This window comes from Euphorbia lathyris, chromosome 8, assembly GCF_963576675.1.
Source record: "Euphorbia lathyris chromosome 8, ddEupLath1.1, whole genome shotgun sequence".
In the NCBI taxonomy this organism is placed as follows: Eukaryota; Viridiplantae; Streptophyta; class Magnoliopsida; order Malpighiales; family Euphorbiaceae; genus Euphorbia; species Euphorbia lathyris.
In genome coordinates, this window is record NC_088917.1 from 82,459,013 (window position 1) to 82,473,649 (window position 14,637).

At 32.8% G+C, this 14,637-nt stretch overlaps 1 non-coding gene across 1 annotated transcript; it reads left to right on the forward strand.

Moving 5' to 3' along the window:
• Positions 1–8,125: 8,125 nt before the first annotated feature.
• On the forward strand, positions 8,126–8,198 carry TRNAK-CUU (transfer RNA lysine (anticodon CUU)). The gene has a single exon. It is a non-coding gene; the product is annotated as a tRNA-Lys (tRNA).
• Positions 8,199–14,637: the final 6,439 nt, after the last annotated feature.

The following is a 14,637-nucleotide window of genomic DNA, read 5'->3' on the forward strand; positions in this document are numbered from 1 at the left end:
TCAATTATTCTGAGGGTAATTAACCAATTAAATCAATGGTAGAGTTGCACAAATATCGTGGAAGTTGGAAAGTGGAGTAGTGGAGCTGAAACATGGGTTAGTGAGGGAAATTAGTTATGGAACTTCTTTGCTGAAACGTGGAACTTACTACAGTTACCTACTTAGTTTTACATTATAAATACAAGTTTTAGCAGCAGGAAAAGGGATCCAACTCAATCAACAAACAAACCAACAACAAATCTCAACAATGACTCAAAAGTCTTAGAAAAATCTCTACAACAATTGTTGTTAATTTCTTTCAATTTTCAATTGTCTTAGTTCTATACTTTCTTTCAATTGTCAATTCCAAGTTCAATTCAATTCAATTCCAATATTTGTAATCCTTTCAATTTCAGAATCTCAATTCCAATTATTCAAGCATTCATTTTTATTCCCAATTTCAATTTCGGCATCGTTTCCTTCAATTAATCTCGATATCCATAGAAATAATTGACGAACTTTAAGCTTTCTTATGTCCTTTAAGCTTTCACACAATCTTTTGATCTAGAAGTCGGATTTCTAATTTTTGTAAGTTTTTAACAAACTTTCTGGCACGCTCGCAATCCAATCCAATTGTTCTCAGCCTATTGTTAAGAATAAGCGAGTCAGCAATATATAGCCTATAGTGATGGAAGGAAAAATGGTCATAAATTAATATTATAGAGGAATCCTAATTCTAAGAGTAAAAATTGAAACATAATTATTTGAAGGTAATATTTCTCTTGCTTCTTTTTGCAAGTGGAATTTCTTTTCATTATTTGATTTTTTTATTATTATTAGAAGTAGTAAATGTATGAATAATTTATAAGTACTGGACTGAGAGTAATGAGAGGGAGAAATTAATTGATAATGTATTTGTTTCTTATAATGGTATCATGTGCTTTTTTTCATTACTAACTTGGTGTTTTGATTTTATGTTTCTTCATTCCTTGATAAGTCTTTATTTTCTTATTTTCTTCAATTTGATAAGAAAAATCTTGGAGCAATATAAGTAAGGTTGTAAATGAGTCAAGCCGTTCATGAGTAGCTCGGTGTTTGGCTCAATAAAAGCATTCGGTTTCATCCAAAACCACTTCGATTGGAAGTTCTTCACACTTTGGACCTTTTTATTCAAAAAGTTTCGACGATTTTGGTTAATTGATCAGTACATCATTAAGATCTCTTATTATTAGAATGCCAGCATGCATGAAACAGTGCCCAATCATATTAACACTAAAGTCTGACACACCTTGGAAAACGAAAGCAGCTCCAACTAGGCGCTTGGAGAAATTTGACAAGGGCAGAAATTAAATTCCTTCAAAGCAGCTACAACCCCTCGAGGTAAGAGAAAATGCATATCCCATTAAAGCTATAGTGTGAACATTCCCAAAGTATCTTAAGGAGGATCAAAGGCTTTTTGAGTTTCAGTGTGCAGACTAACAATCATTTGTTCCAACCATGGATAAACAACTACAATCTTCACCAAATTGTTCACATTTAAGGTGGAAAACTAGGAATAAACATTTAAATTCGCATGCTTAACCTTTTCAGGTGCTTCCTCAACAAAATTTTGAGAAGTTTTGGAGGAAGAAGCTTTTCTGAGATTTGGAAGGTTTATGTGTCATGGTATGGAGTAAAAGGGGATATTCGAGAGGGATAAAATTCTTCGAAATCCTTATAAACTAACAAAACTGCAACAAAATAGAGAAGAGAAAGAGAGCAAAAGAACTTACAAAGGTAGAAGAGCAGAAGATGATTCAGGAAAAGAAAAAGCAGAGATCTTTACTTCAAAGGCTTATATGCACAAATCGGGAGGACCCCCAAAGGGTGGCAAGTTAATAATCATTACCTATCCATTAAGTGTTCTCGGAAAATGGTGGATAGGTAATAATTACAACTATCGAAACGACATGAGATAGAAAGCTCCTAAGGAAGAGAAAACAGTTACAGATGACAAGTAGTGGGTTTCAAAAAAAAAAATCAGGCCCATCTTTAAGCATACGGGCAATTCAAGCTAAAAGCAAAGCCCTAAAGAGCTTCCTATAAAGAACTCTAAAAAGGAGGGACATATGATATCACATTAAATAAGAAGCTAAGTGAAACTGTACACATGGACCAATGAGAGGCTTTATACGAAAAGCATAACAGTTAGGACACGCGTCTCAATCACATGATCGGATTCCAAATATACTCTATTAATCCCTAATTAAAAAAGCACTGTAACTTGTGGTAAATGGAGACATGTCCAAAAGTGTATGGATATGGGGGCCAACAAGGCATCAACACGTGGAGATCTATACATTGGTAGGTACCTTTCACTCATTTCTATAAGTAGTAATTGCCAAAGAAGCACAAGGTACACAATCATTCTAACTTCAATCTCTTTCTAAGTCATTTTTGCTTCACTTTTAGTAACATCACTAACTTAAGCATCGAAGAAGGAACGTCATACACCGACCTCTCTCTAATAGTTTGCTCATTCCTCCTCAGGTGACTCTCATTTGGTCTATCAAGACTATATTGTAAATTGAAGGACATCAACTTTTATTAGAATCTTACGATTCTCTATTTGAATCGTATGATTCGATTCAGTTCTATTTCGCGCCGGATTTATAAGCTTAATCTAAATTATGATAGAATCTTACAATTCGCAATTTGAATAATTCAATACAACACGATTCAATTCGATTCAGCTCTATTTCGAGTCGGATCTTCATCACAATTCATCGAAGACTTCAACAACACTAACTACTAAACTCACTCTCCTCTAGTCTAATTGTAATTTATCAAGTTATCAACTCAAACTAGTTTCATTCCATCATTATCAAGTTGACAATAGGGCAAAAAAAAAACAAAGTCAGAAACTTAAAATCTTCATCATTTCCACTAAGTTATTAAACAGAGTCTAATTTATGAATTAGTTTTATTAGGATTGGATTTGGATTATATTTGAATTTTAAGTAGTTGGTTGATATGATTTCTTTTTTAATATTAAAATTGTATTTCTATAATATTTGATAATATTTTGAGTTCAACATAGTAAATATTTTATTTTTTATAATATTATGAATTTTAACACAATCTTACAATTCGATTCTATTCCATTAAAATGCGAAAAACGCAAAAAAAAGGAACGTGAAACCGAGAAAATAATGTAAAAACAATAAAAAAATATATAATATATATATATTCAAAAAAAATTAAAAAAGAAAGAAAAATCTCCACCAAACCTGGATGTGATTCGAATCCATGACCTTCCAAGGTATAGGTAAACTCTCAACCACTAGGCTAAGAACTTCATCACAAAAAAATATATCAAACATGATAAAAAAAAACATTTAAAACAGAAAAATACGGGAAAAAATAGAAACAAAAAACCACGAAAAACGATAAACATGTGAAACATGAAATATGAATCTTAACTTTTTTGTTCTTTTGAACCTAAAACCAGTTGGATTCGTTTCGCTTTAGTATTACAGTTTACAAATATTATCTTAAAAATTATTTTATTTCAATTTGTGAGTTTTGTTAATTACAACTCTAATAATTGCTTTATTTCACATGATTTTGCATTTCGCACCTATAGTTGGAATTAGTCTATGTAGAATGGATTAAATGCACCGTTGGTCATTAAATTTTTATGATTGTTTTAAAATAATCACTTAATTTCAATTTGCCTTAGTAAAATCTTAATTTTAAATTTTATTTCAATAAAGTCACTCTATTAGTTTCAAGAGCAAAAAGACACTGAAAAAATACATATGACTGCCATTAGCAGTAGTCAACTTTTCACCGTTGTCCGAAACGATAAATGACTCCCACCTAGCTGATAAAAAAAATATGTGTCAACTAGGTGGCAGCCACATGTCGTTTTGTTCAGGTATATCATTTCGATCAACGGTGAAAATTGGCTAGTGCTGACGTGGAAGCCACATCATATTTTCGGTATCTTTTTGCTTTTGAAGTTTATATAGTAATTTTATTTAAATAAAATTTAAAATTGAATTATTTATTAAGATAAATTAAAATTGAATGACTATTTTGAGATAATTAAAAGTTTAGGAACAAAATGATACATTTAACCTAATATAAAATTGTTACATTTTGGTAAATTAAGTTGAAAGGTTAATTGTCTAGTACATCCAATCCTCGGGCCCAGCACTGTGCCTTAATTCTTGAGTAAATTACACCATGATGATAATTAACAAATTATTTATAACTGTGTCAGACTCTTAAACAAATTTATTTAAATGTCAAACAAATTTATTTAAATGTCATATTTGGTGGGTTTTTTAAAACTGTTTTTATTTCCGGCAACTGAATAACTGAAAATTTGACAAAAATAGAAATAAAATTATGATATTCTGATATTTTAAAATTTAAAATCATATAATGATAAAATACATAAAAGCGATTTTCATAATTGTAAATAGTTTTTAAAATATGAGTTTCTGTGTAATTTTCCCTTAATTCTTGGGAAATCGGCCCAGGCCCATTGAGCCCAAAAAATTTCTTCTTTTTTTTCTTAATATATATTATTTAGTGAAAATTACACGGAAATTCATATTCTAAAAACTATTATATCAAGTCATAATTTTAGATAATATCAAATTAGTAAAATCAGTACTTTTAATATATTTTAAGGATTAGAATTTATAAATTAGAAGTCTATAATATATTTTCTAGGGTTTATGATTTATGAATTGGAGTCTAGATTTTTTAAATTATGGTATAAAATCATAATATATAAAAAATAATGACATATTAAGAACTAAGTTTGTTAATATGACTTAATTGTAATTTTGTACTTAATTATGATATTCATGTATTTGACCCTAGGTGTTATTGATTTTTTTTGAAGGAAACTGTAACTTTATAAATCAAAGAATAGACAAATCCCGAATCAGGATATTGTCGAGAAAGACAGGAATAACCAAATGAATGAAAGAATTAGCATAGGAACGAACATTACGTGCCAAAGTATATGCTGCACAATTCGCTAATCTTGGAATAAATGCCATCGAACAATCTAGGTGGTGAAATATAAAAAGCCTAATTTCGTCTATCGCTACTTTATACTCAGAAAGATCCCGTCGTTTCTTTTTGATGTTATCTACCACTTCTTTCACATCAATCTCGAACTCAACTCTGCTGAAACCTTGGGATACCGCCCACTCCATACAAGCTTGTAGACCTCTGCCATTTTAGGTGATATTGGTATTACTTTAGGTCATTTTTCTTCGTAACTATCTTCTCTCTCCTCTTTTGCTTAGAACGATTTTGTCAATTATTCCTATGTAAAGTGCTATCGAATTCAAGGCTCCTTAAAAAAATTATTTACTGCGTTTTGTTTGATTCACGCTTCTTCAAGATTTAGGGGGTTCGTAGGAGATGTCAATCTAGTTGGAATGTTTGACATTATTCTTTACATTTAGCCTCCAATTTGTAATAAAAAAAATTAAAATGTATATATAAAGAGGCTCAATTTTGTCATCTGCGTGCTAATCCCAATTATATTCTTAAAGATATTTTTCTGTTTGCTATTCCTATTTTTATTATGCATTTTCTTTATTTAATGTTGATGCAATTTTATATTCAAACATGTGTGCCTTTTATGATTACTTTGTTTTTGACAAAGTACCATTACTTGGTGTGTTTTCACCATTGGATGATGGATTAGAAAATTAATCTAATGGTGAAAACACACAAAGTAAAACTTATTTTGTTAAAAATAAAGTAAGCATAGCCTTTAACATTATGCAATATGTGGTGATCCGGAATTGAAACTCTTAAAGACCATATAAAAATAAAAAATAAATATAATACCTTAAGAGCAAGCAACTAGCAAAGTCTAGGGAACTCGGGCTAGATCACCATCAAGCTCTCCATATATTTAGTAACTATTAATTTTTTGCGTTTTTACTTTTTTTTTTTTTTTTTTTTTTACTGTTTCACGTTTTTCATGTTTTTGTAATTTACTGTTTTTCATGTTTTCTAAGAATTTTACTGTTATGTTAATTGCATCTTTAATGAAAAAGTATATCCCATCATTGGCTTAAACCTCTTCCAGACTAGGTTAAAATCAATGTGGACGGCTCTGCTTTTGGCACTCCTGTCGAGGCTGGAGCAGGAGGTATTTTTTGTAATTATCGAGGCTTTCCTAAATGTTGTTTTATTTTTTCTACCCCTCCTTCTTTTGCTTATATGGCTGAATTGAGAGCCGATATTTTTGCAATTGAACTTGCTTGGAGAAAAATTGGCATTAGCTTTGGGTTGAGTCAGACTCAATCTGCTTAGACATCGTTCCATGGATGTTCCTTGGAGTATTCGACAAGAGTGGTTGCATTATCTCAGCATTTGCTCTAAGATGAACATTCTCCTTTCACACATCTTTAGGGAAGGAAATAGAGTTGCTGATGCATTGACAAAGTTTGGAGTCTCTTCCTCAGTAATCAATTGGTGGCCTTCAGCTCCTGCTTTTTGCCACAGGTTTATCAATGATGACATTTGTAGTATTTCACAATTGCGTTTTTCTTAACTTTTCCTATCTTTTCTCCTTCCCCCTTCTTTTGTTTATTCTCCTTCCTCTTCTCTCGTTCAAACACCCAATTATTTCTTTTATTTATATATTGATGGTTTGTCAGTTCTTGGGTCATGGGTGCTCATCCCATCCAAGTTCTGTCTCGTCTCAATTTCTATCAAAAAAAAAATAATCTTCATATCATGTCAATTATCCAGTAATGTCAAATGAGTCAATCATAATCTAACAAAACAAAATATGTGTCATAGTTGTATCACCCTATTAAGCTAGTATCAATTGTGTTTCGTGTTTTTGAGTCACATGCAAATTTACTATTTATCTACGTTAATAACCTCCTCTAGAAAAGATTAACACTTTGAAGTACCATTCTAAAAGTAGCAGCATGAACCAAAATTTTGAAGCAAATGTTGAGTTGTACCAGAAAAGCAGTACCACTGTTATTAGAATCTTAGTATTCTCGATTCGAATTGTACGATTTGATTCAGTTTTATTTCGAGAGGCAAATCTAAATTATAGCAGAATATTACAATTCGTGATTTGAATCATACTACTCGATTCGATTCAACTTTATTTCGAAGCGATTTTTCATTACAGTTTATCAAAAACTTCAACAACAGTAGCTCCTCTAGTCTGATTGTTATTTATCAAGTTATCAGCTCAAACTAGTTTCGTTTCATCATTATCAAGTTGACAACAAGGTAAAAAAAATAGACCCAGGAACTCAAATTTTCAATCTCAACTAAGTTATTAAACAGAGTCCAATTTGTAAATTAGTTTTATTAGGATAAATTTGCATTTCTAGACTAATAATTGAAATTCAACATAGTAAATATTTTATTTTTTATAATATTATGAATTGGAATAAGATGCAAAAATACCCCTAACATTTTCTAGAGCAATTTTACCCGTGACGTCTAAAATAGTGCAGTTTTACACCTAAAGTTGAGAGCCAAGAGCAATTTTACTCCTAATATTGGCAAGTTTGGTCAATTTCAGACATCATTATAAAACACAGATATTTTGTTCCTTATTCTGCACCAATTGCATATCTGTTGGTTCTAAAAAAAAGATTTCATATTTTTTTGTGATTTAATAATAAAATTGAAGATTAATATTTTAAATCCGACGAAATATTTGAATTTTTTTCCAACTCGTACAAAATACAGTATATTTTTAAAAAAAAAATCACGTCTAATCATATTTTTATGATCTGTTACTAATTACTGATATATGTTAGGTAAGATTCATGACCGATAAGACAATTTGGTGAATTATATCTAAAACGTTATGGATAAAATAGCTCTTAACTTCCAACGTCATGGATAAAATTACACAATTTTAGACGTTAGGAATAAAATTACTCCTAACTACAAATGTTATTATTAGTATTTAATGACCCCAATCAGTAATGTTATTTAGATCTCCAAAATTAATGTACTAGTCAGGCAAACATAAAATATTAAGTTCATGTACTATTTAGTAAGTACAAGGGTTTTCATCAAAAAAAAGTACAACGCTAATTAACACAGCAGATACATAGGAACAATATTAACATTCGACACGTAAGCCCGTCTAGCTCAGTTGGTAGAGCGCAAGGCTCTTAACCTTGTGGTCGTGGGTTCGAGCCCCACGGTGGGCGTTTTTATCTGTATTTTTTTTTATTGTGGTCCTGCGTTCGACCCCCTTTGTTTGTATATTTTCCTTATGAAATGTCATACATACACTAATTTTTCTTTCCCAGTATTTTTTCTTGAATTGTTTTTTCCCCCAATTTTCTTTATTTTTTTTAAAGGACAGAGTCTAAGAATATTAATAGTTAAAAAGTAATTTTATTAATAACGTTTAAAATAGTCAATTTGAAAAATAATTTATCGAATTATTTTCAGTAATAAATTTTATCATTTTCACTGTACATTTGCATCATTTTATTATTCATATCGTTAATAACAGATCACAAACACATCTAAACACAATATAAATAAATAAGTTGGATAAAAAATTAAAATTATTTTTTTCGAATTTAAAAATATTAATCTCTAGTTCTATTATAAAATTATAAAAAAGGTTTTTTTTTACAACCAACTGATGTAAAATACGAAAACATAATATTTGTGTTTTTTAACAATGTTTAAACTTGACACGAGCCACCAATGTCAGGGGTAAAATTGCTTTTTACGGTCGATGTTAAAAATAAAATTGCACTATTTTAAACATTATTAATAGAATTGCACTCATTTAAATGTTAGTGATAAAATTAATTTTAACTGCCAAAAGTTAAAGATTAACCTTTTTCTTAATTGAATTTAAGAAATATATGACCCATTTTCTTTAGCTTTCTTAATTGGATTTAAGAAAGATATTATGAATAAAGATGGGCTTTACTAAAAATGTATTTGCGAAAATTACACAGAAATTCATCTCTCAGAAACTATTTACAACTATGTCAAGTTATAATTTTGGATTATGTCAAATTAGTAAAATCCGTACTTTTAATATATTTTAAGAATTAGAATTTATAAATTAAAAGTTTATAATATATTTTTTAGGGTTTATGATTTATGAATTGGAGTCTAAAATGTTTAAATTATGTTGTAAAATCATGATATATGGAAAATAATGACATATTAAAAATTAAGTTTAGTGATATGGCTTCTAATTTTATAGTTAAGTATGATATTCATGCAATTGACCCAAAGTATTTTAACGCTTAAATTTTCCCTTGTTTTTTTCGAAGCACCTTTTTTTTATTTAATACAATTTCTAATCCCTAAAATATGGGTTATTTTAGGGTAAATAATAATAAAAAAAACCTTTATGTGGTTATGTATATTTTTTAAAAAAAATTATATGCTTGTGGTGGTTTTTCTTTTGTCCAAACGGGAAATTAGGTTTGTTTTCAATTAAAAAATGGTCGGGGTTTTCGATTTGCTAAAAACAATGATCTTTTAGGTTAACAACGTTAAAACGGTCGTTGACGACTTCAAAATTGAAAACTTCCAAAAATTAATGATATTTTTTGGTAATAAGAATTGATGATATTATAAGAAACTTTAGTTCTTCAACTTTTTAATTTTAGCGTCATTTAGATGTTGTTTGGTTATGAGAGAAAAAGTGAATGTTTAAAGACACAAAACTCTGAAAATGGTGATTTTGAAAAATAAAAAAATAGAATAAGGTGCAAAAATACTCTTATCGTTTATAGTCATGAGCAATTTTACTCCAAACGTCTAAAATTGTGCAATTTGACCCCAAACATTGACAAGTTTGGTCAATTTAAAAAATAATTCATCAAATTGTCTTCTTGATCATCAATATTGTCATCTACACTTCACATTTGTGTCATTTTATCAGTTATTAGTAACAAATCATAAACATATGGTTAAACATAAAAAAAAATTAAAAAAAATATTGTCTTTTATACGAGTTGGATAAAAAAAAAATCATAAATATTAATCTTCAATTCTATTATCAAATCACAAAAAAAAATATATGAAATTTATAATGGAATTTGAATTTATCATAAAAAAAAAGAGAGAGAAATGCCAAAGTTATTAAGATTGTCAGGAAAAGTACTATAATGGATCACTCAATGAACATGATCACTCAATGAACATGATCTCTCCCATGTCGCCAAGCCCAAAGCTAAACAACAAAAGAGTTAGAGACTTGAGAAACATCGAAAGTAGGTAAAGCAAACATAAAATAACTAACCTATGCAATATCTAGTTGCGGAAATTGAACCTTCTCCTCAGTCGATAGAGGCGAATCGTTTATACTCACCTCCATTTCATCTGCTAGAGACTCCTTCCTTTTTAAAACTTTTTCTGGTGGGGTCGAAAGAAACATCATCATAGGCTGATGACCTTTTATTGTGTATGGGAACCTTCATCTCAGCATCTCGAGTCTGAACATGGGCCTCAATCTCCATAAGCGTATGCTCATTAGAAACCTTTCACTCCTCTTACCCTAAAGGAACACAAGCTTCAGGCCCACCCTCTATATGGGCCCCTCCAAAAATAGGTACCTCATCTTTCCTGTGAGAAGTTGGACGATTTGACTTTGTCTCCAACAAACCTTCTCCAACAGCATTCTCTAGAGCCGCGTCCGGATTAGATATCATGACCATAGGAACTTCTTTGGGGGGCACCAAAACATCTCGAGCCGAAACTTCCACACTTTCCTCCATAGTAGGTGGCCCAACATCTATATCCGCTCTGATCATACAAATCTGCACCTCTTCTTCAGGAGCATAACCTATAATTTTAGTCTCAATGGTAGCCCCTTTGGCTGTAGAAGAGAAAATTTCGGGACCAAAGGTCCAACAACCAAAGTAGTCATCACGTAACTAGACGAAGGCATGCTAACTCGTAATGTGCCATGACACCCTTTCCCCAATAACAGGTCATCAGAGGCAGAAAGGATGATTCCGCAATGGTGATGGGGTAAGAGTAGGCACATCCCTCGATGCAGCATTTCCTCCCGTGGCGGACCCACCTTCGAGCATTGTAGCAGTTCTTAAAGCAACTTTAGCATCCGCCTCCTTATCCCTTCTTTCTAACATGCATGCGTGAATATTTGGGTTAGACATAATAAAGACATGTAATGCAATAAAATAGAATGAAAACAAAGCACATAAAATTCACCTCGGCATACTCGAAGCGCGTTGATGGGATATTATACCCTATTCAGGCCCCTCAAACAACATGACATTTTGACTCCATCATCCAGGTCATGTCCGCACAATCCCAAACCAAATCAAACTCAATGAACTGATCCACGACCTCTTTGTCAGCCTCAATTAGTGTCATCTCCTCCCTCCACCCATGGTGTCCTTGAGGAACGGGATTCCAATCCACGTGGGAGGGAAATCTTCCAGAATAAGGGCTATCTAGATCATCGTTATTAGGCCCAACCAGAAATCACTTCATCTCGAACCCCTTAAAAACTATCCTTCTTCTTGGTCAGGAAGGCGGTCTGTTTCTTATCCCATAATAAGGTCATCCATTACCCTTAACTTGGAGGATTCAAAATATGGCCTCGTTCAATTGGATATCGAAGTCATGAGAAATTTTGGCAAAAGCAACCATCTCCACCCAAGAGTTCGGGGAGATCTGGGAACGACAAAGGGCAAAATCCACTAGAATATCCTTCATACTTCACATGAGGGGAAATCATAGCCCCATCTCCATATGTTGGGTATAAATACCGAAGTAACTGATGGGCGTGGCGCCTAGGTAGAGCTTTCTAATGACGATTTAAATATGTATTGCGATGAATGTGCTATGTCTATGGATATGGTCTTTATAAATTGCTCTTAACTCTACTAGACACTACGACTACTTAGGGGCAAGTGTACCCCGTCGTTATCAAGTAATAATCCGGTTAAGACCGGGTATCGAATCCATGGGATTTATAATTACAAGTATTAGACGACTCGGTTTCGTATGTTATTTAAGCGGTAATTACTTTGGGGTTAAGTAAGACAAAACTACACACTATTCCTCACTATTGGCGACACAGATTTATGTAGCTAAAACTCTATGAAGTGGGGTGAATGTGATAAGTTATAACAATGATAAATAATGACCCTAAATGTATACGGATAATAGTTTACTCTTGCAAAGACGACCAAGTGTAGTAGAACCGACCCGTGAAGCACTTAGACTACGTGATTCCTAGTCAAGGCGTGTCTAATGCGGGGGAATTAGAAACTAGGGCCCGTAAGTTTCGTGGCTTGTCAATTCCTACGGTTTCCGGTTTGTCACTTCCGGTAAGGCAACACCTATATAACTCCCTAAAGATAGCCCGAATGGCGGCGGTAATCGCGTTCTCCTATATAATAATCAATTATCAATATCAAAACAAGCAATAAACATTAACACGTAAAGGGAAATAGAGATTATAAATCATAAATTATAAATATGGAAAGTGATTAGATGAAATACAACCAAGCCTAGTACATAGGAAGAGTACAAGCTAATTAGCAAGTAAAAAGGGAGAATCCGCCCTTGGAACTAGCTAACCGGACTCAAAGCCGTCTCCTAGGTCGTGGAGGTGGAACTCTCGAGCTTGGTGATGAATGGTGGAACGGAACGTAAATGGAATGCCGGAACAACGAACAAGCTCTCGAGGGGGAGAGTTTAACTTACAAAATCTAAATTACAAGGAAAGAAAAGAGTATAGTGTAGCTCTCTAGTATGTAATTGGTATCAAATGAAGTTAAAGAGCTTCTTATTTATAGACATCAAGCAAGGGTAGGTTTGTAATTTCACAAAGCACAAGTATGGAGCAACATTATTTGGTGCAGAAATCCCATGATACGTCCCGCGTAAATTGGTCTACGCCTCGCGTAAATGCCCATTCCGTCAGAAATCTTCTGCATGTGGACCAATTCGTTGTCTTGTTGACTCAAGTACGCCCTGCGTAGAGGATTATACGCCCCGCGTGTTTGAGTCTCTGGAGTTTTATTGCCTGAATTGGTGCCTTTACGCCGTGTGTAGCTAAAGTACGCCCCGCGTAAAAGAGTCTTTGATCTTTTTATGTTGAAGAACTACCTTTTACGCCCCGCGTAAATAGTGGTACGCCCCGCGTAGGTATAGTTGACTCTGGGAGATAATGCAGTCTGACTTTCAGGATTAGGCCAATTATTGCCGACATGTGTCATACGCCCCGCGTATGCTGAGTCAGTTCCACATGGTGCCTGCGGATAAGGCAATTATTTCTGGCACAATGTTTTACGCCTCGCGTACAGGATAATACGCCCCGCGTATTGAGTGGATTTTTTGCTCTTTTCTCGTACCTGAAATACAAATCTTGAGAGCCGAGTTAGCTTGACGTTTTTATTTCCTAAACTAATCAAAAACGAGGAAAATAAACTAAAAGTACGAGATTTATTTTTATTTCTTTATTTATCAAAAACACTTTATTTTTATAATTAAACTTATTTATTTTACCCGAAATCATCCCGTAAATCACGCTAAAAGATAGGGGTAAAATACCCCTATCAAACCTACTCGGACTTTAAAGTTTTACTTGTCCTCAAGTAAAAGAAATCGAAAAACAAGGGATTGAGAAAATTAAGAAACAAACCGAAGGTTGGTTTTGCCAAGTGCGTGATTTCAAAGTTATGGTTTTGTGCAAAGGTTTCGGTAAGTACCTACGCAAACAATTGAGTATGAAACTTGTTTGAAACCTCCATGATCAAGATTTAATAGGCAATACTAACGGGGGTTGATTATCTTTTGAGAACCCGATAGTACCTCACCAAGGGATTTCGCTCTTACGCTCAATTTTAGGTGGGTCGGTGTTTTATCACTCTTCTTTGCACTTACTCGAGATCATGTTGAATTTGCATTTTCATCCGGGTTTTTCCTCCTAAAATATGGTTAGGCAATATTAAAAATGAACCCGGAGGGGGGTTGTAATGTGGGTGGCTTCTTTAGTGGTTAGTGTAAAGGAACTCGAGTTCAAAAATACCGTTTGTGATTGCACCGTATCATATTTCAGCCTTGGCGAATTTTTACAAAATATACTTCAAAATTGCTCAGGTGGAGCTTGAGAATGCCTTTTTATTTTTATTGTATCCTTTGTTTTCATAGAGGCACAAAAACAATATTTTGAGAGTTTATGGTGTTCATTTGCTAAGGCCGTGACTTATTTTGGGTAATTCGGGTGCAACTTGGTTGTGTCGGTATTTGAACAAGAGGAAAAAGGGTTAAATGTTAAAAGGGTATTAACAAAAAAAGTGGGTTAATAGGCTCGAAGGGGTTTCCTAATGTTTAATGAAAACGAGAAAATTAAATTAAGAAAAATTAGCCTAAGTGGGTTCGGTTTATCATCTATTGCCTTTTTACCAAAAATAAGTGTACTTAACCCGGTATTGGATGAAAATTATATGAGTCGAGTGAAGTCAAAACTCTCGAAAAATTGTGAAAGAATTAGAGTTTCTCGTACGAACTCTTTTAGGCTCAAATATACCTCACAAAGATTCGGGTTCAAATTGTGTACTATCAAGTTTTCGCTAAATTCTCAACTATCCCGTTTTTATTGCTTTTTCAAAGTTCATTATGGAGATAACA